The 24593-nt window shown below is 42.5% G+C and overlaps 1 protein-coding gene across 1 annotated transcript in view; it reads right to left on the bottom strand.

Annotated features, from left to right (window-relative positions):
* Positions 1–24593, bottom strand: part of FAM171B (family with sequence similarity 171 member B) — a 253681-nt gene that overhangs the window by 120034 nt on the left and 109054 nt on the right. The gene's annotated exons all lie outside the window — the stretch shown is intronic.

The raw sequence follows: 24593 nt of genomic DNA, 5'->3' as shown, positions 1-24593 counted from the left end.
ACCCTGCACCCCCACACCCTAGACCAGTTCCCAACAGCCCCCTCCCGCACACTGAATCCCTCATTTTGGCACTACCCCAGAGCCCAGGGTGCCCCTCAAAATCTAGTAGCCTCAGGCCAGCAGAAGAGTTATCCAGCCCTGGGGGTAAGCCCTAATCCTCTGTGCCTCCCCTCACACCCAGGGGTGGAGCTTGAGGGGAGTGAGGTGAGTGTATTTTTCCGGCTTCTCGACTGGGGGTCACATCTGTGAGGGTTTTTTCTCTCCTTCTCACTTGGGGGCCAGATCAGTGAGGGTTGTTTGCTTTGATTCGATTCGATTTGCTTCTCACTTGTGTGTGGCTCTGACTGATTTTTCTGTGGCTCAGTGGCTCCCATCACAAAAAAAGGTTTCCGACCCCTGGTGTAGCTCTTCACAGATATTCAAGTAGCTCAAAATAGAAAGAAGAGCTTACCAGAGTTGGTGGTTGTCATCACATCATCTTGCAGACATATGATTCAGTAAGGACAGAAGAAATGTATCCTTAAGGAGTTGCTCTTCCCAAGCAGATCTATAGGCAGCCAAGCAAAATACGTGTTTGTGTGAAGTTATGTTGTGGCACATTTCTGATGCTCATGACCTTAACCTTTTCCATCTTGGCAAAAACTATTTTAAAAATGACAAGGGGGCACTCGAGATGTTCTCATAAATTTTGAAATATTGATGCGGGTTAATTATCCTGCACAGTAAAAGACTGGAAGTCATTAAGTGATGCTATTATAAAACCCAATCTCTTAGCAATTATTCATGTATCTTTAGCTCCAAAAGTACTCTCTAACACCACCATTACTTAGAAAAATCCAATCATTCCATTTACTCAGGACACCTCTGGCAAGATATCAACCTCAACATTCAGCAGGGACAGCTGAGTCAGCTGAGGTATTCATGCCCCTGCTGCTCTGCTCCACGGCTTGTGGTAGGATGAGAGCAATTTTAAAATTTGTGGCTCCATAAACCCCAGCTGAGAGAGCTGCACCTTCCTTCTAGGTGGACTTAATGCCACCAGCATAGGCCCGCAAACTGGGCTGAACTAATGGAAACATCCTCTGAAATGTTAGCAGTCAAGATGCATAATGCTTCTGTGGTAGGTACACATCTGAAGTACAACATATACTAAGCACTAGATCTTTGTAAAGTACAATCTCTTTTCTGAAACACAAAATAGAGCCTTGTGTACATAATTATCAACCGAAGATTTTTTGATTAAGTCCTAGCATTTTCAACCGCGCTATTACCAGGCTGACTGCTTCAGATGTAAAGAAAGACAGTCTCACTACAGAAGTGTGAATCACTGGTCTGGCTCTTATCAACACCCATCCTGGCTGCATAGCAGAGAGATTAAATTTAATCATGGTAGCTTGCAAGTAGAGTATACAGAATAGTAATAAAAATATACTATTTTAGGGACAGAGCTCAGCAAACAAAGAAACAAAATGAGGTGCCTGTTACAAGAAGACTCAAAACCTTATCTGCGTTAACAGAATTAGCTGTATCCTGGGGAACTAATCTACCTTTTTGTTTGCTGAAACACCTGCTACATAATAAAAAAGAACTCAATAAAAGTGAGTAAGTTTCATTACACTGTTTGTCAATAAAGACATTTAATCACTTCAGTCTAATCATAATTTCAAATTTGATTTCCTTCAATATGCAATTCACACACACACACACACACAACTTATTAACCACCATGCAGAATTGGCATGGTGGCAACATATTTGAGAGGAAGACTAACAATTCCAGACTATAAGCATTACTCCTAAGCTTATGATTAAAAAAAAATCTTCACTTTTTAATTTTTAGATAATATAGGAAGATAAAAATATTAACAGAAAATATGATGGAAAACCAAAACTCGCTACAACTTGATGTTTTTCTACATTACTACCCAAAAATCCTAGGTACAGGCACCTTGACCTCCGGGGCGAGAAAAGCTGCTCCCGGTGCCTCAGAAGCGCGGGACCCCGCCACGGCTGCGGGTTTGCTCGCGGTGCCCCTGGTCTGCTGGGGACCGTCTCCAGAAGACCAGGGGCACCGCGAGCAAAGCGGGTCCAGCGCCAGAGCAAAGCCTCAGAGGCGAGGCACCCCGCCGCTGCGGCTTTGCTCCCCATGTCCCTGGTCTGCTGGGGGGGGCGCAGCTAGTGTGCCCCCCCCCCAGCAGACCAGGCTTTTTTGTTGTGGACCCTGGGGCAGAGCAGCTGGGGTGCTGCCGGTTGGTCCCGCAGCGCCGCTCTGGGCACTACTGGACCAACCCGGCAGCACCCCAGCCCTCTGCCCCAGGCGTCCTGATTCAGCCGCTGCTGGTCAGTTTCAGCAACAGCTGAATCAGGACCCTGGGGCAGAGCAGCTGGGGTGCTGCTGGATTGGTCCAGTAGTGCCAAGGAGCCGCGCTACTGGAGCAACCCAGCAGCATCCCAGCTGCTCTGCCCCAGGCGTCCCCAAGTCAGCCGTTGCTGAAACTGACCAGCGCTGACTACAGGAAGCCCGAGGCACAGTTGCTCTGCCCCGGGCTTCCTGGAATCAGCGGCTGATCAGTTTCAGCAGCAGCTGACTTGTGGTTCTTAAGTTGAATCTGTATGTAAGTCAGAACTGGCGGTCAGTTTCAGCAGCGGCTGAATCTGGACGCCAGTTCCGACTTACATACAGATTCAACTTAAGAACAAACCTACAGTCCCTATCTTGTACTCCCGGGGACTGCCTGTATTCTGCTATAATATTACTGTATGATTTATCAAATGGAGATTAAAAATAGGTTGTACCTACTACATCTAGACTAGTTCACTTGTGTTAACTGTGTGATAATGTCTGATCATGCTTATTTTAAATGGTCATTTATCCATTTTACTGTAAGATTTAAGCTTTGTTAATTGTCACCTCAATCCATGGAAAAACAAGTACAAAAGGCCTCATTCCAATGTTCTGAATGCTGGAAAAGGGAAATAAAAATAACCAACATGCAGATGTTTCATCTCTGTGCTATTTGGACTCTCACAAGAGCTGGAGCTCAGAAAAAAAAAGAGAGCTTGCTAGTGTTGACCTTGGTTAAGCTCTAGAAAAGACATTCAATGCTAAGAGATTACGCTGTCTCTGGAATCTTTGGAATCACAGAATGAAATTTGTTTGTATATATATGCTTGCTTGAACCAGTAAATCACTCTTATGTCTTTTTCCCGCCTCATGAATCTTTACTTTGTTTATTACAGGATTGGCGACAGGCATTGTCTTTGGTATGAGATCTAAGATACAAATTGATCTAAGTAACTGGTCTCTTGGGACTAGAAGCACTCTGAATATTTTGTGATTTGGGTGTACATGACCATTTATCACTAAGTCCCACTTGTCTGAGTGGCAGGATAGACTGAAAAGCGCAAAGGTACTGTCTGTGACTCCATGATAAAACTGCTACCATGATCTAGAACAGTGCTACTGTCCCAGAAGCCCCAGAAGCCCCAGGCCCTGGCATATGCTGTGAGTATCATTGTGGCTCCATGTATGCAAATATATGCAAATAGCTTCTTTCACAATGATGGGCAGGAATAGAAAGATGAAGGCAAGACTACACAACACACAGGCCCCATTTAAGTCAGTTCTGCTGATATTAATAAAATGCAATATTTACCCGATTTTCACCCATATGACAATACTTTTAATGAGCAACGACAGTCCAGGAATTTAACTATTAAAACACATATCAACAGATGACCATTATATTGTCTACTTTTTTGTTTTGGTTCCCACTCATGAGCTGCAAACAAATAGGCCACGGGCCACATGTGGCCCATGGGCCAGGTGTTGAGTAGTCCTGATCTAGGAGTTCACATTTCTTACTGGGATAATGAAATCTAATTGTAGAACATATCCCCAGTTTGCTGTGTCTCAAATACTTTTGACAATCTGCCCTCAGGGCAGCATGTCAGTTAATATTAAATATTTTTGTCAGCAATATGCTCAGTGTTCAAGGTGTGGGTGTATCATGAATTTAAACAGAGGTATTATGGTATTTTCTGTCTTCTTATCTATTCCTTTCCTAATGCTTCCTAACATTCTGTTAGCTTTTTTTACCGCCATTGAACACTGAGCTGATATGTTCAGAGAACTACCCATGGTGACTCCAAAATCTCTTTCTTGAGGAATAATAGCTAATTTAGTAATTTCATCACTTTATGTGTAGAGTTGATATTATGTTTTCCAATGTGTATTACTCTGCATTTAACAACATCTGAATTTCATCTGCCATTGTCTGGCCCATTCACCCAGTTTCATGAGATCCTTTTGTAACTCTTCACAGTCTGCTTTGAAGTTAACTATGTGCACACTTTGCCACTTATCTGTTTACCCCCTTTTTTCAGAACATTTAGGAATATGTTGAACAGAGCTGGCCCTAGTACAGAGCCTTGGGGAACTCCGCTATTTACCTCACTCCACTGTGAAAACTAATCATTTATTTCTACCCTTTTTTCCTCTCTTTAAACCAGTGATTGATCCCTGAGAGAACATTCCTTCTTATCTCATGAAAACTACATTTCTTAAGAGTCTTTGGTGAGGGACCATGTCACAGGTTTTCAGAAAATTTAGAAAGAACACAGGTAGATCACCTTTGTCCAGATGTTTGCTGACCTCCTCAAAGAATTCTCATTGATTGGTGAGGCACAATTTCCCTTTCCAAAGCTGCATAGACTTCCCCAACATAAGGTGATCAGTGATATGTCTGATAAGTCTGTTAACTATATTTTCAATCAATTTACCTGGTACTGAAGTTAGACTTACTGGTCAGTTGCAAGGATCACCTCTGAAGCCTTTTTTTTTTTAAAGATCAGCTTTACATTAGCTCTCCTCCAGTCACATAGTACAGAGGCAGATTTAAGTGATAGGTAACATGCCACAGTTAGTAGTTCTTCAGTTTCATATTCGAGTTCCCTTGGAACTAATGCCGTCTGGCTCTGGTGACTTATTACTGTTTAATTTGTCAATTTGTTCCCAAACCTCCTGTACTGACTCCTCAATCTAGAACAGTTCCTTAGATTTGTCACCTGAAAAGAATGGCTCATGTGTGCAAAGCCAAGCACCTGCACACATAATCCCTCAGGGAGGACCAACCAATCTAGGGGAGGAGGGCTCTGGCGCTGCAAGGACAGGAGCTTTGGGGGGGAAGTCAAATTGGTAGGGGGCAGCAGCAGAGCAGGGAGGCCAGCCTCATGGTGGAACAGGCAGGCGGTGCAGGCGATGGTGAGTGACTCAAACTGCAGGCTAGAGGTGGAGTAGGGGGTGGCCACACAGTCAGCCTGAGATGAGCAGCCGTTTCCCTTTCTGCTGGAAGGGAAAAATCTGGTGAGCTATGGCTGAGCACAGCCTGTGGATCGGGCTGGCCGATACAGCCAGTGCTGCCACATACACAGCTGCCTAGAGCCCCAAGAATTGAGGGACAATTTGATTATGCAAATTTTGATAATGCAAATGTTTTGGTGCCCTACAAATACTGCGAGGGACAGCTCTGCATACATAGGATTCTCTCTCATCCTCTGCAGTGAAGAGCAATGCAAAGAATTCATGTACCTTGTCTACAACAACCCTGTCATCCTTGAGTGCTCCTCACACATCCAGTGGCCACACTTGTTTGGCAGGCTCTTGATGTATCTCTTTTAAAAACTGCTGTTAGGTTTTTCTCTTTTGCTAATTGCTTTTCACATTCTTTTTTGGTCAGCCTAAATTATACCGTTACACTTGACTTGCCAGAGAGTGGGAAAGAGAGAACCCACATCCCCTTCTCCCCTCCTCCAGGACTGGCAGCAGCAGGAGTGGCTAGGACGAAAGAGAACCCTGGTGCCTCCTTCTTCTGGAGCACCAGCACAAGACATAGCCAGGAAAAGGGAAAGTTCTTGTGCTCCCTGTCCAAGAACTGGGGGAGCGGCCAGGAGAAAGGGGAACCTTTGAGTCCAGAAGAGGAAACTCTCCTCTGCAGCACTGCCCACATGACCAAAAGCCCTGCCTCCTCTGAGTTAAGCAGGAATCGTAATAGCTACAATGCTTGGCTCTTAAATAGGGCTTTTCACCAGAGCTCTCCAAATGCTTTCCAGAGGAAGGCAGCATCAGAAGCAGTCTGGCTGCCATGGAGAGCACCCTTACATGCCTGCAGACAAGCACAGGTGGAAAACGAGAGGTCTGTCCTAAAAGTAATCCCTGGTGGGGCAGGGTGAGCATGACAGCCCTGGGTTGGGCACAGGAGAAAGGAGGCAGTCACATGTCCTCCCTTGAGACTGTGCCATTTCCCTGCATCTGGAGGCACTGATTGCCTGTGCAGTGCAGGGAATATAACCCAGGTCTCCTGAATCTCACTCTAGAGCTGCCAGGACTTATCTTATTAACACGCTCATGATGGTTGCTGTTTTTCTTAAAGCCCCAACTCCTGACATCCAAGTGACCATATAATTTAAAAGGGGGCGCTCCTAGCCTACATGGCCACAGAGAAAAGCTTGAAAATGTGAATTCTCCCAGGTTCAAACAACAAACAATAGAAGGTAAAACAAACAAAAGACTGATTATAAAAAAATATCTGATGATTTCAAGGCAATTTTTGGATATTTAGGCCTAACAACATTGTGCTCATTGGACAGTTTTGGGTACGACAGAAGCTTTGTAAAATATCTGTGGACCAGTCCATAAAAGAAGAGAGCCACTTAGGGCCAAATCTTGCATCCATTGAAGTCACTTGTGATTTTGGCCATGGATTTTAATGAGTTCAGGTTCTTGGCCTTAGATTGCAGAGGCTATAAGGAAGGGAGCATTTGCCTTGTGTTGCACACCATCCAGCACACTATCCGCATTCAATAAATTAAAACGAGCAAATGCTACTATTGATGCTGACTTTAGAAACACTGGAGATGTCACACTGGAGACCTCACACCGTGGGACGGGATTTCCGAGATAGGCCTCGGCCTCTTTGTGCCGATGAGGTGGTGTTAAAGGGCCCAAAGGAGCACAATCTTCTGGGTATTTGCTGCAAGAGACTTCACCTGATGCGGGAGAATTCTCCATTGGTGTATCTGTGATACTGCTGACTCTGAGCATGTGCCCTCAACGCTCTTCCCAGGGTAAAGGTCAGTTGGGTGGGGTAAGATGACATGTCAGAGTTCAGTTCCACTCCTCCTCCTCTAATATGGGATCCATTGAGGGTCATACATAGTTGAGGTGCTGGGAGCCAGTGAACCAAACTGTAAACTATGTATATGATGGAAACCTTTTCAACCCAAAGGGTGAGGGATCAACCCCAGCACTAATGATTGATGGTGCAACCTAGAGCTTCCTGGCAACAGCTGTACAAATCAGGACTTGGGCAGGCCCTTATGACCAAAAGCTAGACCTGGCCCTCACTTGTGAACTGAGCAAAGCCACTAGTACAGAATCTGGACCATTACATGCAATTGTTTAAAAAAAAAAAGTTGGAAAGCCATTCCTCAAGTACTCACTGTAACGGAAGACAAACTGCAACTGGATCCAAAATTAATACTAATGAGCATAATTCCAGAAAATTGGCTGTCTCATCACAAACCATAAAACTATTAATAGCATTCTAGTCAAAACTATCATTTCAAAGAAGTGGAAATCCCCTACCAACCAATACTGAAACAAAAATGTTGATTCGGGGCATTTCATGCTATGAAATAAATGAGAACATTGTTTATGTAGTTTACAGGGAATATTTTGTAAGACATGGGAACCCTAGGCTCATTACTCAATATATGTCTTATGTTGCAAGTTAATTCTAAGTCTTTCATAATGAAGTATCTATTCCAGTTATGCTTAGCTATTACCCCTGTTAGAGAAGTAGTGGTTTTTTAAATGTACAAACTGTCAAACATTCTAAGAGATGATACTTCCTATACAAAATTATAAATGTTCGCATGATTTTATGCTATCAACAAATAGGGCCAAACAAAAACATAGGGAAATTCACAGATGTGAATCAAATAATTGAGAGTCCACAGATCTGAGTAGCCTTCTACAGGACAACTCTGTTTGTTTATTTACTGGTTCTGCTACCACAGAGCCTCGTAGCTCCCATTGACTCCTGTTCACCATTTACAGCCAAGGGGAGCTGCAAACCAGATGGGCCACACTGCTTCCCACATATCTCCTTGGCTGTAAACGATAAACCAGAGCCACTGGGAGCCGTGACTGCTCCATGGCTGCAGAGCAGGTTTCTCAGAGTGGATCCACGGACTACTTTGAGAAATACTGGGTAGTATTGTTTAATATTTTTTGAGCAAAGCACCATTACCTTTTGACCAGTGTGATATTCTTCCTGTATTTTTGCGCTGTTGAACACAAGCAAACTCTTGGCTTCCTCAGTGATGGTGATAACATATGTCTGACTTTGTTGTTGGCTGCAGGAGTGGAGGGGAATACAATGCCCTTTCACCTGTCTAAAGCAGCACAATGCTTATCAGATCCTCTCCAGACATCATTGAAGGAAATGGGACAGGAGGGCTGGCCCTACATAGGAAACATATCTAAAAAACTGTCAATGGTAGTCTTTTTTAATGCCATTAGAAAAGTACTTCTGCAAAATGTAGTGCTACACAATGGCATTTGTACCACGTACTTTTAAGTAAAAGAGCAGGAGAAAGCCTTATATACTGCACATTACACTTAGGTTCATACCTTAAGTGATTTTGTAGTCACACATATAGCAAGCATGCTTCTATTTATGGTGCCAGAATAAATTGTTGTTCACTGTTTTTCCTCTTCTCTGTTTCTACAGTGAACCAAGAATTTATACGTGAAGCAAAATACAGGACTATGTAGCACTTTAAAGACTAACAAGATGGTTTATTAGCTGATGAGCTTTCGTGGGCCAGACCCACTTCCTCAGATCAAATAGTGGAAGAAAATAGTCACAACCATATATACCAAAGGATACAATTAAAAAAAAAAGGAACACATATGAAACGGACAAATCAAATTTCTGAACAGAAGGGGGATGCGTGGGGGGGGGGGAAGGTAAATGTCTGTGAGCTAATGATATTAGATGTGATAATTGGGGAAGCTATCTTTGTAATGGGTAAAATAACTAGAGTCTTTGTTGAGACCCCCCCGCGTAAAGTGTCGAATTTTAGTATGAATAACAGTTCAGAGCATTCCCTTTCAAGTGCAGTTTTAAAAGGTTTTTGAAGCAGAATGCAGGTAATTAAGTTGTTGAGACAGTGTCCTTTCTGGTTGAAATGGCAAGAAACTGTTTTTTCTTTGTGATCTGTCTAATATCTGTTTTATGGGCATTGATCCTTTGGCGAAGTGTCTGAGACGTTTGTCCAATGTACATAGCAGACGGACACTTTCGGCACATGATAGCATAAATTATATTTCTGGATGCGCAGGAATATGTGTTGTTGATCTTATAACTCACTTGCTTAGGTCCAATAATGGTATCAGCAGAATGAATATGTGGACAACATGAAGACGGATTGTAAGCAATTAGAAACACTATCCCAGAGGACACCACTGCCAACCTGATAGCAGACCTATGTAACTTTGTTCTCACCCACAATTATTTCCAGTTTGAGAACAACTTATACCTCCAGATCAGCGGCACAGCCATAGGTACACGCATGGCCCCACAGTATGTTAATATCTTCATGGCTGACCTAGAACAACATTTCCTCAACTCCCATCCCCTTTTACGCCTTCTCTACTTACACTTCATCGATGACATCTTTATGATCTGGACGCATGGCCAAGAAACACTGGAGACATTCCACAGAGATTTCAACAACCTACACCCCACCATCAACCTCAGCCTGGACCATTCTACACGAGATCCATTTCCTAGACACCACAGTACAAATCAACAATGGAAAATTAGACAGAACTCTCTACAGAAAACCCACTGACTCATACAGTTACCTACATGCTTCTAGCTCCCATCCAGCACACACCATACGATCCATCATCTATAGCCAAGCCCTTCGATACAACCGCATCTGCTCTATTCCCACTGATGGAGACCAGAAACTTCAGGATCTCTACCAAGCATTTATAAACCTCAACTACCCACCAAGAGAAATAAAAAAGCAAATTGAAAGAGCCAGACGAATACCTAGAAACCATCTACTTCAAGACAGACCCAAGAAAACCAACAATAGAACACCACTTGTCATCACCTACAACCCCCAACTTAAACCTGTCCAACACATTATCAATAAACTACAGCCTATACTGCAACAGGATACCAAACTCCAAGAGGCTCTGGGAGACAGACCCATAGTCTCCTATAGACAACCACCTAACCTCAAGATGATTCTTACCAACAACCACAGGACATACCACACTAATACCAACCCTGGTACCTTCCCTTGCAACAAACCCTGTTGCCAGCTTTGTCCGCATATTCACTCTGCTAATACCATTATTGGACCTAACCAAGTGAGTTATAAGATCAAGAACACATATTCCTGCACATCCAGAAATATAATTTATGCTATCATGTGCCGAAAGTGTCTGTCTGCTATGTACATTGGATAAACGTCTCAGACACTTCGCCAAAGGATTAATGCCCACAAAACAGATATTAGACAGATCACAAAGAAAAAACAGTTTCTTGTCATTTCAACCAGAAAGGACATTGTCTCAACGACTTAATTATCTGCATCCTGCTTCAAAAACCTTTTAAAACTGCACTTGAAAGGGAATCCACTGAACTGTTATTCATACTAAAATTCGACACTTTACGCGGGGGGTCTCAACAAAGACTCTAGTTATCTTACCCATTACAAAGATAGCTTCCCAATTATCACATCTAATATCATTAGCTCACAGACATTTACCTCCCCCCCCCCCCCCCGCCCCACGCATCCCCCTTCTGTTCAGAAATTTGATTTGTCCATTTCATGTGTGTTCCTTTTTTTTTAAATTGTATCCTTTGGTATATATGGTTGTGACTATTTTCTTCCACAATTTGATCTGAGGAAGTGGGTCTGGCCCACAAAAGCTCATCACCTACTAAACCATCTTGTTAGTCTTTAAAGTGCTACATAGTCCTGTATTTTGCTTCAGCTACACCAGACTAACACGGCTACATTTCTATCACAAGCCTTTATAAGCATCCTTTCCCACCATATAGTAAATTATACAGTTTATTAATTTATTAGTTGTGCTGACTCTAAGTGCCCATAAAGGAACTCACATGTTCAGATGACTAATAGGACTAACTCTGAATGTTCCAGTACAGCAATCTCGACAATATTCATACTCTAAACTAGTAAATAAAAAGGATACCGTTTAATAAAATGTCATCTGCTCTACATAGTTACACTAAATCAATTAACAGTAAAATAATAAAAGGGCATCAGACTAAATTTGAGTCTGAATTGTTATTCATGTTGTTGTTACAAGCCATGCTTTAACTGATAACTAATTGAGATTAAAGAAACAGACTCTTTTTCATTTTAGTTACTTTGACTATAAATGAAGTGGTGTCAAATGCAGTTTCACTGCTTCCTATGTATAGGGTCTGATCAGATTTCCACTGAAGTCAATAGGAATGTTTCTAGTTATTTCAATAGGAGCCTCCTTAGAAGAGAAACACACTTAAAAAACCCCAACAGGACGTAATTGACAAACTGAAAAAATGCAGCAGGATTCAAGGTCCAATGTAGCATCAGAAACTACAGAACTTTCATTTTTAAATGGACAAGCTTTCAAGATAGTGTCTTCTCTTTATATTTAGATATTTATTTATGTTGTTACATTTCACTCCCAAACTCCTACATTATTTTCAGGAACAAGTCTGTCAACACAATGACAGAGTTGAAATGGTGCAATAATTTAGAAGTTAGGAAACTGTGCTGGAGTGCATATTAAATAAAGGTATGAAACACAGGAGTGATGATAAAACTGAGCTTTATTCCCTGACCTTGTTACCTGACTTGGAGTTCCAATTACAAAAGATCAGTGTCCCTAAGAACAGCCAAGCTTGGAGAGAAGCTTAGATTGAAGTTTATGTTCTGTATTGTAATTTGTCTAACCTATAAAGACAAAGTTCCAGGAAGGAAGAGGTGTATGAATTATGGTCAGCATATGCAGTATCTGATTAGAGCAGGCTGGGAACCTCACTTAATCAGATTCAAGATTCATGTGCAACCTTGAATCTGCCTCATCTATATACTCCAGCAGTAAGGTTTTACATCCACTTTGCAAAGCTGTAAGGGACTTCACATGAGTTGCAAAGCAACAGAGAGCCTATACTCTTTCCCCCAACAGTACACTCTAGTATTATGCAGCCTTTTACTACAGCATGAAATGCCTACAGTTATGCACAGAGATCACAAAAATCATGAAACTAAAAATAATGAGATTTCTTTTAAAAACAAACAAACAAGTTTTTGTCTGTATCCTGGCTTTGGAACTCCCCATGACCACCACCAGACAGGGTAAAAATGTAACCTTAGTGTACACCAAGGATGCATTTTAAAATTCAAGCCCTGGCTCCAACAGGCACTGCTTCCCAAATCCCCTTTCCCCTTACCCAGAGCTGACTCCCCTCAGGCAGACTCTGCCAGCCCCCAGTCACCTCCAACAAAGTCTCACTGTTTCTCAACACCCCAGCAGCCTCTCTTTGTCTTCAGCCTCCAGAGAAAATGGCTCTTCCAGGGCTCTTACCACCATGAACTCCCCCTTCTTGCAAAGAGAGGGTGAAAACGCTGCTGCCCAGTTGACAGCTCTGCACTGCTGCACCTGCCCGTACGTCTAGACTACCGCGTTTTGTCGACGGAAGTTTTGTCGACAGATACTGTCGACAAAACTTCCGTCGACAAAGAGCGTCCAGACACATTGAGTTCTGTCGACAAAGCAAGCTGCTTTGTCGACAGAACTCCGTAGTCTGGACGCAATGTTACAGGCAATAACACCTTCTGTCGACAGAGTTCTGTCGACAGAAGGTGTTATGCCTCGTAAAATGAAGTATACCAGCGTCGACAAAACTGCTGAGTTCTGTCGACGTTATGTCGACAGAACTCAGCGGTAGTGTAGACGCTGGTATAGTTTTGTCGACAAAAGTCCACTTTTGTCGACAAAACTAGGTAGTCTAGACACACCCTCAGAGCACAGGAATTACACCTGCACTGAAGGAAACAGCTGTGAGCACAAGTAGCACAGAGGCCTCTAGCGGTCGAAGGAGCGATTGCAGGCCGTTCGGGCAAAATTCCTGAACTGCCCGAGTTCTCCTGCAAGATCACAAATAAGAGAGCTTACTAAATAGACCCCAAAATTAATGCACTGGGGATACTATCATGCAACACAGCATCTGTGGTATTTCAAAGTGCTGGACTCTACTTTAGGTAGGTTTGTGTGGGAGAGAAAGTGCATCAAAGTCTGCACTTTCTACTTTGGGGGGTTATTTTGGCTTGTAAAACTGCATGGAAGGAATGTAGCTAGAGACGTCTGCCAAACTGGAATCAGCTTATTAATTTGTGCTAAGTATACACATAAAAATGCGTAATGACTGCACAGTTCTCAAGACATCCCAGAAATCATTGGCTGTGTTTGTTGATTTTCTTGACAAAAACATTTGCTCAAATTCTATCCTATTTGTGTTTTTGTATTATGTTTGTATTGGAATAACACGTAGTGGGCATAACCAAGATCAGTGTCCATTCCACTACACACAGGACAGACAAGGTAGACAAAGAGTGGGTGGAAAGGAAACATTACCCTTATTTTACACAAAGACACAGAGAAGCTAAGTGGCTTGCTCACTTGTCACACAGCAAATCTGTGGCCAAGTTGGAAAAGTAAGCCATATCTGAAGCCCAGTGTCAAGTATCAGAGGGGTAGCCGTGTTAGTCAGAATCTGCAAAAGCGACGAGGAGTCCTGTGGCACCTTATAGACTAACTGAAGTGTAGGAGCATAAGCTTTCGTGGGCAAAGACTGACGAAGTGGGTCCTTGCCCACAAAAGCTTATGCTCCTACACTTCAGTTAGTCTATAAGGTGCCACAGGACTCCTCGTCGCTTTTGAAGCCCAGTGTGGTGCCTAAACTAAAAGACCATCCAACCTTTCAAGTGTTAATATATTGACCTGAGAACACTCTTCAAATATGATAAGAGCTGAAAGAGGACAGTCATCAATTGTTCCCCATGTCTACTAAAGGTGGGACAAGAAGTAATGGGCTTAACCTGCAGAAAGCAAGCTTTAGGTTAGGTAATTGGAAAAGCTTTCCAACTACAAAGGTAGGGGCACTGAAGCTTTGAAATGCCACAAGGAGCCTGACACTGGGCTCCTGCAGCATTTCAAAGTGGCAGCACCACACAGCTCCCTGAGATTTGCTGGGCTCCATGCAGCACTGCCACTTTGAAAGACCAGGAGGAGCCCAACACCAGGCTCCTCATGGCATTTCAAAGTGGCAGCACCATGCACAGCCCAGGGTCAGTGTGGGAGTCCCCAGCTGATCCTGGGCTCCATGCAGTACTGCTGCTTTCAAATGCCACGTGCAGCCTGGGGACACCCCAACTGGCCCCAGGCTGCATGTGGTGTTTCAAAGCAGCAATGCCGCATGGAGCCCCAGGTCTGGCTGATGCTTTCAAGTACCCCCTCCTCTTCTCCCCTCTTGCTGCCTCTTTCTGACAGAGGCAGCAAGGGGTGGGGAGGAAGCAACTAGTCAACTAGCATGCCGACTAGTCCTTCACATTATTGGAAAGTGGTACAGAGAGTTTGGGTGGTGGCCTGGGACAGGTAGTTGTGGGGAGGAGAGAGGGAGGGTGCCAGAGGCAGGCTTTGGCTGGGAGGCACTTACCTAGGCAGCTCCCAGTCTGCAGCCCTATAGGAACCAGAAGGCTGCAGCTGCAAGTTGCTCCATGTGGCTCTGCTCCAGCAGGGGGAGGGAGGAGGCTTCATTGACTGCCCCTACCACCAGAAAAATATCTCAGCTGCTATTGGCCAGGAACTACAGCTGATGGGAGCTGAGAGATTTTGCTGAGGGGTGAGGCAGAGCACAAATCCTCCCTCCTCACTCCAAGAATAGAGCAGCCATATTCAAATTGACTGCCACTGTGCTGTGCTTAAGGGTCCTAGGAGAGCAGCCGCAGGCCAGATCCAGCCCGCAGAAAGCAGGATTTACTACATCCTGCCTCAGTGCAAATAGCTGGACTTGATGACCTCTCACAGTTCCTTCCCATGAATGCAATTCTACATAGATACTCATAGACAATGCTCAAGTCTCTTAACCTTGTCCTTGTTAAACAAAACAGACTGAGCTCATTGAGTCTGTTACTATACGCTTCCTAATCCTTTAATCATCCTTGTAGCTCTTCTCTGAACCCTCTTCATTGAAATTCCAATGGGAGTTAGGTCTCTAAATACCATTGAAGATCTCAGCCAAAAGCTTATGCAAAGCTTTACTTAACCTCTTTGGAAACTATACTGAAATATTAGGATTACTGGTACTTCCTGGTTTAAATCAGGATGGAGCTAAAGGATGCATAGAGTTTCCTCCCTCTCCCCCCCACCTCTGTAATGTGGAATTTTCTCTTTCTTTTTTTCAGGACAGATTGGTTATAACGGCCATCTTCCAACCCCTTAAATTTCATAGTCCTGGTGCCAATATGTGTATCAGATTTACAGTTAATGGCTAGCAGAAGTCCAAGCTTTTTGTTCTTATTATAATTTTATTTTCTAATTGTTATGGGATTTTAGAACCTTAGCTTAAATAACATTATGAACAATGAGATGGGAAGCTTCTATTTACTGTAAATACCTTCCTTACACTCTGGACTTGCCTCTAAGCAAAGGCACTGCCTGAAGTGGGGGTTTCTTAAACAGGAAATGGCAGTGCAAATTTAATGCCTGGTCTTTGGAGAATTGTAGTTTAGTAACTAAGTAGCTGGTTTATTTCAGAGATTGTGCTTTGTGATTCACTGACACAGTTTTGTATGTAATTTTTAACAGATGTATGTGGTAGTGTGTATATATATATATATATATATATATATATATATATATATATATATATATATATATATACACATGATTTTCTGAGGATTTACTGAAAGAGAAAGCAAGGCTCCTCCTCCTCAACTCTTTCACATAGGGTGAAACCTTATCAATCTGCACATAAATTACCAGGAAACTCCATAAATTGTACTCTGTTGGGTTTCCGCTCCTCAGAGTAACCTCCGAAATAGGCAGACTGTTGCTCTTGTTTGTATGCTTGTAAAGTACTTGAGGAAGCACTTGTAGCATGGTTCCATCAAGTCATACAGCACTAACAGAACAAGTTGGAAGGGATCTTTTTGAGAACATTCTTGAGTTTTCCTAACATATAGGGTATGTCTACACTACATGGCTCTGTCGACGGAGCCATGTAGATGAGCTTTGTAGACATAGGAAAATGAAGTGGCGATTTAAATAATCGCTGCTTCATTTACATCAAAATGGCTGCTGCGCTGTGCCGATCAGCTGTTTGTCGGCACAGCGCGGTAGTCTGGACACTCCACGATCGACATCAAAAGCCTTTGTCGATCACCCCATTATGCCTTATGGGATGAGGTTTACCGGGGTGGTTGATAAAGGCTTTTTATCGACCACGGAGCATCAGTGTTGCTTGGAGACACCAGTGGTTTTGGCTCAGCAGGCAGTGTGCTGGGGCACTCCAGAGGGAAGATAGGTGGGCTCCACAGTATTTTCAGCACATCAAATGACAGTGTCAAGGGGATCTCTGTGATCGAACCTGTCACAAACATTACATTAAAAAGATGCCATTAGAAAACAACATGATCATGTCTTTTTGTATTTTCTTTATTTCACATAAGTCATCTGAGTCTCAAAACTTCTCAGTGCTATCACTACAACATTTTATTTATTTCCATACAGTGCTCTGACTATAACCTGAAAAACATGGAATACAATGTAAAGTATGCAATAAAAATATTATCAAGACAAATGTACAGTCTTTGCTTTTCTGATAACATCTCACTTTATTGTCCTTAAGTGCACACTTATGTTAAAGGAAATTTTGCCATAAATGTTAACAGTGCAAGATCAGGGTCCTTTTATAGCCAAAATTATCACTTTCCCTAAGACAAGCTGTTCATGAGAGCATGGGAGTATAAGTTCCAATCTCCTTATTAGTCTCCTCAGATCACACTATAGGTACCAGTGAAAAAAAACTGTTTTTCTAGCATTAATACATACTTCCTTCACAAACTAGTAGGTGGGAAGTGGGAGGAGAAGGGCATAGAATGACTTGGCTTTGCCTCCCAGCAAGTCAGGCAGTAAATCTGAGCTGGTGAAAGGAAGTAAAGTGCATTCTCTTGCTTCCTCCTAAGATAAGGGTGAACCCTGAAAGAAACTGTAATTCAGAAAGCCATTTCCCAGGGCTGCTTCTGGTGTGGCACAGATGAATGCCACCAATTACACCACTACTAACAAAGTTAGGCTGTGCTCCTTCAAACACTTACTCATCTATGCCACATGTTCAGAATGTGTGAAGTCCTGTTGATTTCACTGGGATTAAAGTTAAGTAACTGCGTAAGTGTTTGCAGAACTGGCTCTTTATATCGTACACACTGACAATCAGGGCAATCATCTTTCTGGCATTTCCTCACTTGATATTGGAACCTTGATGAACTTTTTACATATCTGTGGACAGTATTGTTTCATGTGCATGTGTTTGTGATGTCTTTGATTTAAATAAAAAAACAGATATTCCATCATGTGACATTTTATTAATACTCAGATGAATAAGTAGGGTTGAAACTGTTAGATCTACCTCACAGACAATCAGCCAATTGAGCTGGTGACATACCTGAAAGTAGTAGTAGGTTGTAATCCTATATGCGCATCAGCACTAGAGGGGGATGAGACACACTTTACCAGTGAGTTTCACATATTTGCAGACAGCAGAGGTATGGTGGGACTCAAGAATATTGAGTTCCATTCCCTGTTTGGAGGAGAGTATTCCAAGATAGTCACAGATGATTCTGCCTGTTCCCTTTCTAAGCTTGAGCCCTTCTGCCTTGTCCACTCCAACTCTGTCCCTGTCCTATCACTTTCCCACCTCTGACTCCTTGTCCAAGTACCATTCTTTTTGCTTTCCCATTCCCAGTCTTCCTTCCTCAAGTTTCTTATTCCAGAACCACTCTTCTCACCCAAACTGGTCCCAGCATCCCACTCTGGATGCTCCATTCAAATCCCATTTTCTGCCTTCATTCTCAGTCCCAGTCTACTTGCCCAGTCACAGTTCCTTCTTCATAGCCCCTCTTTCAGTGTGTGTCTCCCTCTCACCATAATTGAACTGTTGCAATCATCTTCTCCTCATCTATCATGCCCTGCAACATCTCTTCCTTCAACATCGGTTCCCAGGCTCCAGCCCAGACTCCTCGTCCCTATCAGTCTTTCTCTCCTAATTCTTTGTCCCAATCTCTTTGTATACCCAGTATCAGTTCTTACATCCCACAGCTTCTTCTCAGATGATTCCCTTCCTCCTATACCCATTTCCTTCCAATTGGTTCCCAGCTCCAGTCTCCTTGTTCTGGTTCATTCTTCCTGCTTTCAGTTCTGGTGTCCCTAAGCATCTCCCCTCGGAATAACTGGTGTGATTGTGAAATTAACAAAGAGCATGTCTATACTACAAGCCATTATTCTGAAATAATGGCGAGCTGATGGACTTCTTACTGTGACTCCTGTAACCCTCCTTTTATAAAGAGAAAGTGAAGGAAGAGTTTTCTTCCTTTGACTTCCTGATGGGTAGATTGTGCCAAAAGCCGAATTAAGCAATTTCAACTTAAGCTACTCAATTGACGTAGTTCAAGTTGCATAGCTTATTTTGAGTTTAGCCCTGCTGTGTAGATGTACCCTTACCCATACCCTAAGGGTATGTCTAGACTACATGGCTCCGTCGACGGAGCCATGTAGATTTGTTTTTTTGGCAAAGGCAAATGAAGCCACGATTTAAATGATCACGGCTTCATTTACATTTACATGGCTGCCGCGCTGAGCGGACAAACAGCTGATCAGCTGTTTGTCCGCTCAGCGTGCTAGTCTGGACGCTCCCCTGCCGACATCAAAGCCCTTTGTCGGCAGCCCCGGAAAACCTCATCCCACGAGAAATAACGGGGCTGCCAACAAAGGGCTTTGATGTCGGCAGGGGAGCATCCAGACTAGCGTGCTGAGCAAACAAACAGCTGATCAGCTGTTTGTCGGCTCAGCACGGCAGCCATGTAAATTTAAATGAAGCCGTGATCATTTAAATCGCGGCTTCATTTGCCTTTGCCTACAACCCTAATCTACATGGCTCCATCGATGGAGCCATGTAGTCTAGACACAGCCTTAGAGACTAACAAAAATGTAAATAATATCATGAGCTTTCATGAGTGCAACCCACTTCTTCAGATGACAAATACAAAGCAAGGGGCCCAGATTTTGAAATTTCAGATTGGTGTTGTCAGCAGCCAATCATATGTTTCTGAGAGACACTAGGGCTACATAATAAGGATATTATAGATTAGGTAGATAGATACAAGAAATTTCTATAATACAAAGCTGAAACTTGATTAAAAAGCATCTGAATAAATGAAAACCAAGGAAACAGCTGGTCGGAACTAAATTAAACTAATCAAACAGATTTAAGATGTGGTTGACTTTTCAACTTGTCTGAGATTTGATTAAAGGTCAATTTGCTATTATTAATATAAATCATCCAGGCCCTCTCTATAATATTTTAAATTGAAGATGCAACTTTACAAGATTTAGAAGATGTCTGCAAGAGAACTTATCCATACATCCCTTCCTTCCTCCCTCTATCCACAGAAGTGAAGCTTTATATTTGGGATGTGGATCTGTTCATAGCAATATTTCCAGTAAATACAAGAAATGGTTATGTCATCCTAAGTTTTTGGTAGTTACAATTTAAACGAGTGGAAAGTCTGCAAAGGAAATCTTTTGAACTTGAATAACAGTAATTTGGGTGGAGCACTGGGTTGAGGCATTTTCATCTTGGGAATTTAAGCCTGGAATCAGGAGACATGTAATGGAAAATTCAATTTAATAATTTAACATTTAACATCATGTATAGTGTGACATTAATTAGAGAAGTATAAAGGCCACCACAGCTACAATTGTAAGTCATAAATCCATTGGCCAGTGGATAGCTGAGATGCAAAAATAAAAAATGTGCATGGTCTGTCATGTTTCATGACCAAAAAGGAATATTTAAAGTATACATTTTACCCACTGCATATATTCTAATTATAAAATGAAAAAAAGAGCTTAGTCTTGCGATTTAAAAGGTATGAGACTAATGACATACAGCTGAGCAATTCTCATTCCATCTCATATAGGGAATGTGTGCGCACATATATACACATAAAGGCTATTTTGTTACCATATATTATGAAGTAACATATGCACCACTATACTAACCCCAGTATATTGCAAAGGGAGAAACACAACTTCTCACCATAGTTGGTAATCAATATATTTAAATTAGGCAATGAATCTAGACACATATTAGCCAGTGTAATATCTAGAGTCTTCCACACCACAGTGTTTACAGCTTATTTTAAATCAGCCAGTAAAAGGACTGGTACAACCTTACACACAGCTGTGATGCTGTAGCAATGCTAAGCTAAACTTCACTAAGAGTATGTCTACACTACAACATTATTTCAAAATATCTTATTTCAAAATAGTTAATTCGAAATAAGTTATTTTGAAATAACGCGTCTACACACAAAATGCATTTCGAAATAGCGTGTCCACACTGAGTGGACATTGAATCGCATTTAAGGCCGTCCGGAATCAGGTCCGACAGGGCATCAGGTCAGGAGTTACTTTGTGTGGCTGCTGCCTGAGACTATCTGAGGCCTGTGCTTAAAGGGACACCCCCCTCCGCCCCCGACAGATGGTTCTCAGCTTTCCCTGCTTGCTTGCCTACCTCAATGAGGGACACCAAAGCATTTTGTCTCTGCGTGCTCTGGTTGCCCTCACTCAGGACAACACAGCACTCTGCAACATGGAGCTGCCCCTGGGCACTCTGGTGTTTCTTGTGGAAGCGTTGCTGCGAGCCTGGCTGCACTTTCCGCAGGCTGCCATTCAGGAAGTCCACTGGGGGGCTGTCAGTATCCAGGAGGCCCTGCGGGAGAGCTTCCACCCTGAGGAGCACTAAGAGCCTTCCTGGTCTGCCCCACTGGGGGCTCGTGCCTCATTCCTCCCTCACATCCTTCCACTTACCCCTCCCTAACCTCCGTTCCTGATGTCAAATAAAATACATGTATTTTCATGAACACAAACTCTCTTTATTTAACAAAACTGGGGGGAGGGAATGAAACTCTGGTGAGACTAGGGAAAGGAGGTGGGAAAGGTGAGAAGAGAGGGAGAGGGGAGGATGGAGCTGGAAGGGGGAAGCAAGAGGAAGAAGGGGGAGGGGAAGCTTAGGGTTGGGGGTCTCGCCGGACCAACTTGATTTTCATGCAAATCTGCTCCTGGGTTCGCATGTGGCCTTTGGTGACTAGGCTGGCAGTTATCCTGCCATAGACAGCTGTGTTCCTCTGTCGAGTGCAGAGATCATGGACATTGGGGGCATCCCCCCCCCCAAAACTGAATAAGGACCATGAGCTCCACCCTGGACCAGAAAGGCGCCCGCCTTCTCTGGGCCCTGGCAGGCTCCTGGGAAGCAGTGGAGGGCTGGCTGCCAGTGGCTTGCTGACTCATGTTTTGGGGCCACGGGGTCAGGTGCAGTGACTGCTGGCTCTGGACTAGCAGACTTGGAGCTGGCACAGGCACTATGACCAGAGTCAACCCCTTTACAGTCTCCGGGGAGGGGGAAGGAAAGGAGTGTTCTTGGTTGAGGCTGTAGTGGCCACCAGAGCACCCTGGGAAGGCTGGAGGCCCCCTATTTTGATATAAGTGTCTACACCGCACTTATTTCAAAATAGCTATTTCGAATTTGGTGTTATTCCTCATGGAATGAGGTTTACCAAATTCGAAATAAGTGCTCTGCTATTTTGAATTAATTTTGAAATAGTGGTTTGGGCTGTGTAGACACTAGTAAAGTTATTTCTAAATAATTTCAAAATAATGGCTGTTATTTCGAAATAACTTTGCTGTGTAGACATACCCTAACAGTTATAAGACACAGTAGGGAAAATCATTTGACTAAAATTTGTTATGCATTATTTATTTGGCTCAAAGAGTCCCATGATCTGACAAAGATTAACTGATAATATGAATAGGACTTCCAGAAAATCATATTACTTCAGCTTCATAGATTCTTTATAAAGCTGAACCCTCATCCTCAGCAGTAATGCAATTCTGCTTCCTCCACACATACACACAGACGGCTGTCAGTTGATTAGCAGAGATGAGTCCAATCAATATCAGCCTAACTGGAATGAATAGATGAAGAATACATACCATTGTTTAGTACAAGTCTGTTTCAGTCTGAAATTGTGATCCACACTGTATGCAGACAGTGAATGGAGGCACCCATTAAACACAGAGCAATATTAATGGCAAGGACCAGAAAGGAGCAAGTGTGGAAATTTCAAAGAATCAGTTCAAAGAAAGATGTTTCAAAGTACTGTTTCTGATATTCCTTATGACACAATTAGGCTACAAGGAGCATGCAAACAGTAAGCAGCCAACTCTCTGCAAACTCTTACTGGTGCCTGTGCCCCATAAACAATACAAGCATCTATGCAATAGCTAATGTACAGGTGTGCCTGACTAAATATTTTACACAAGAGATGGAGTAAGAGATTACAGTTACATCATGTACCTTTGGAGAATATCATGTTATGCAGTTGTGCTGGATGCTCAAAGACAGCAAGTCTATTGCACCAATTAAATGCTGCTCAACTCCAGCATTAGATAAAATGGTCAAACTTCAATTTGAACTTAATAGGTATTATAAGATGAGAAACAGATCATTTCATAACTAAATATAAAGCAGCAGAATGAAGATGGAACATTGCGGCTTAACAAATATTTCTTGATCCTGGAGCACTTCATTTTACATCTTGAACATAGTATCAGTATTTTAAATTTAACTTCCTAAATTTGGTGAACTTTTTATTTGTTTGAGGAGGTAAAAAGCAAAGAGTTTCCAAGCTCCTTAGACCTTGTCTATACTTCCAGGAAGATTGACGTTCTGAAGTCCAATCTTCCAGTGTTTGATTTGGCTGGTCTAGTAAGCACCCATTAAATCAAATGCTGAGGGTGCCTCCATCAACCCTGGTACTCTATAGAGTTGGGAGGAGTAAGGAAAGTCAATGTGAGAGCTTCTCCCACTGACCTCTCGCAGTGGGTCCCTCCAGAAATTCGGTTTAAGGTATAGCAATTCACCTACACAATTCTTGTATCTGGAGCTGTGTATCTTAAATCGAATTTCTCTGCCAGTGTAGCCTGTTAAACCTGAAAAAGTGCAAATGGAGGCTGTAACATCTCTCTAATATTAAATTACTTGACTTCTGTGCTATTAGCTTTTATCAAAGACCATTAGAACCCTATTGCCTTTGACAGAAGGCTGTGGATTACTAGGGAAGACATATACCTCAATCTTGTTTTGGTAAAATTTAATTAAGTGATTTAGCCTCATTGTGCCTCAGTTAGCACACTTGTGAAGTAGGGAATGGGATTAATATTATTAATCACAATTATTATGGTAGTTTCTAGAAACCAACCAAGAATGGGCCCTGCAATGCTAGGCACAGCACATAGTAGTAGTTGTTCTCTAACATAAAGAGCTTTTCCCAAAGGAATACCAAAGGTATAGTAGGAGACCTACCTATGTCACAAGTGCATTGAAAAACAGCTAGTTTTTATTGTTCTTATATGTAAGAACAAGGAGCAAAAGTAGCAGAAGGCACTCAATATACAGAGTTGGCACAATCTGTGGCCTCCTGCTGGTTCACTGGAACTAGCTCAGGCAAGACTCCAGCCTGTTTTACCACTGAAAGGAAAGCAATGTCCGCCTACCTCCCATGGAATAATTCTAAACTGAACATTTGTCAGTCACTCTCAAAGAGGATGGTAGGAACTGTAATGTCCTCTCAATAGACACTTCCATCACAATTACTTTCCTATACCTTTAGAGAGGTGCTGAACAGATGGTAGGATGGGCTAAAATCACTAAGTGGCTATGAAGATGTCTATTGTTTTTATTACTGTGTATTTTTCATTGAAATGAGATAAGCTGCCCATTTTTAATATTATTGGGGAAATTAAAGGATGACTAAAGAATGAGATGTGTAATTAATCAAAAAGAAAGATACAGAAAATAAAATCACAGAACAAATCATGATCAAAATTTAAAAACTATAGGAGAAACAAAGAGCAACAGTTCCCCCTATTGGTTACACAAAAAGCTGATTACTAATAAATACTGTTTCCAGAGCTGCATTCCCTTTTTTTTTTTTTTTTTGTATTACTGACACATAAGCAAGAAAGAAACAAATAGCCCAAATTAATTTCAGCCACATAAGAAAATCATCAAGTTTTCCCAAATGGTAAAGGATAATGTGTTACTTTCAAACTATTGAGGAACTAGTGCAGACAGTGAAGAGTAAAAATAA

The sequence above is a fragment of the Pelodiscus sinensis genome, chromosome 7 (assembly GCF_052426305.1).
Source record: "Pelodiscus sinensis isolate ZL-2025 chromosome 7, ASM5242630v1, whole genome shotgun sequence".
Taxonomy (NCBI): domain Eukaryota; kingdom Metazoa; phylum Chordata; order Testudines; family Trionychidae; genus Pelodiscus; species Pelodiscus sinensis.
This window is presented reverse-complemented; position numbering and strand designations above follow the sequence as displayed.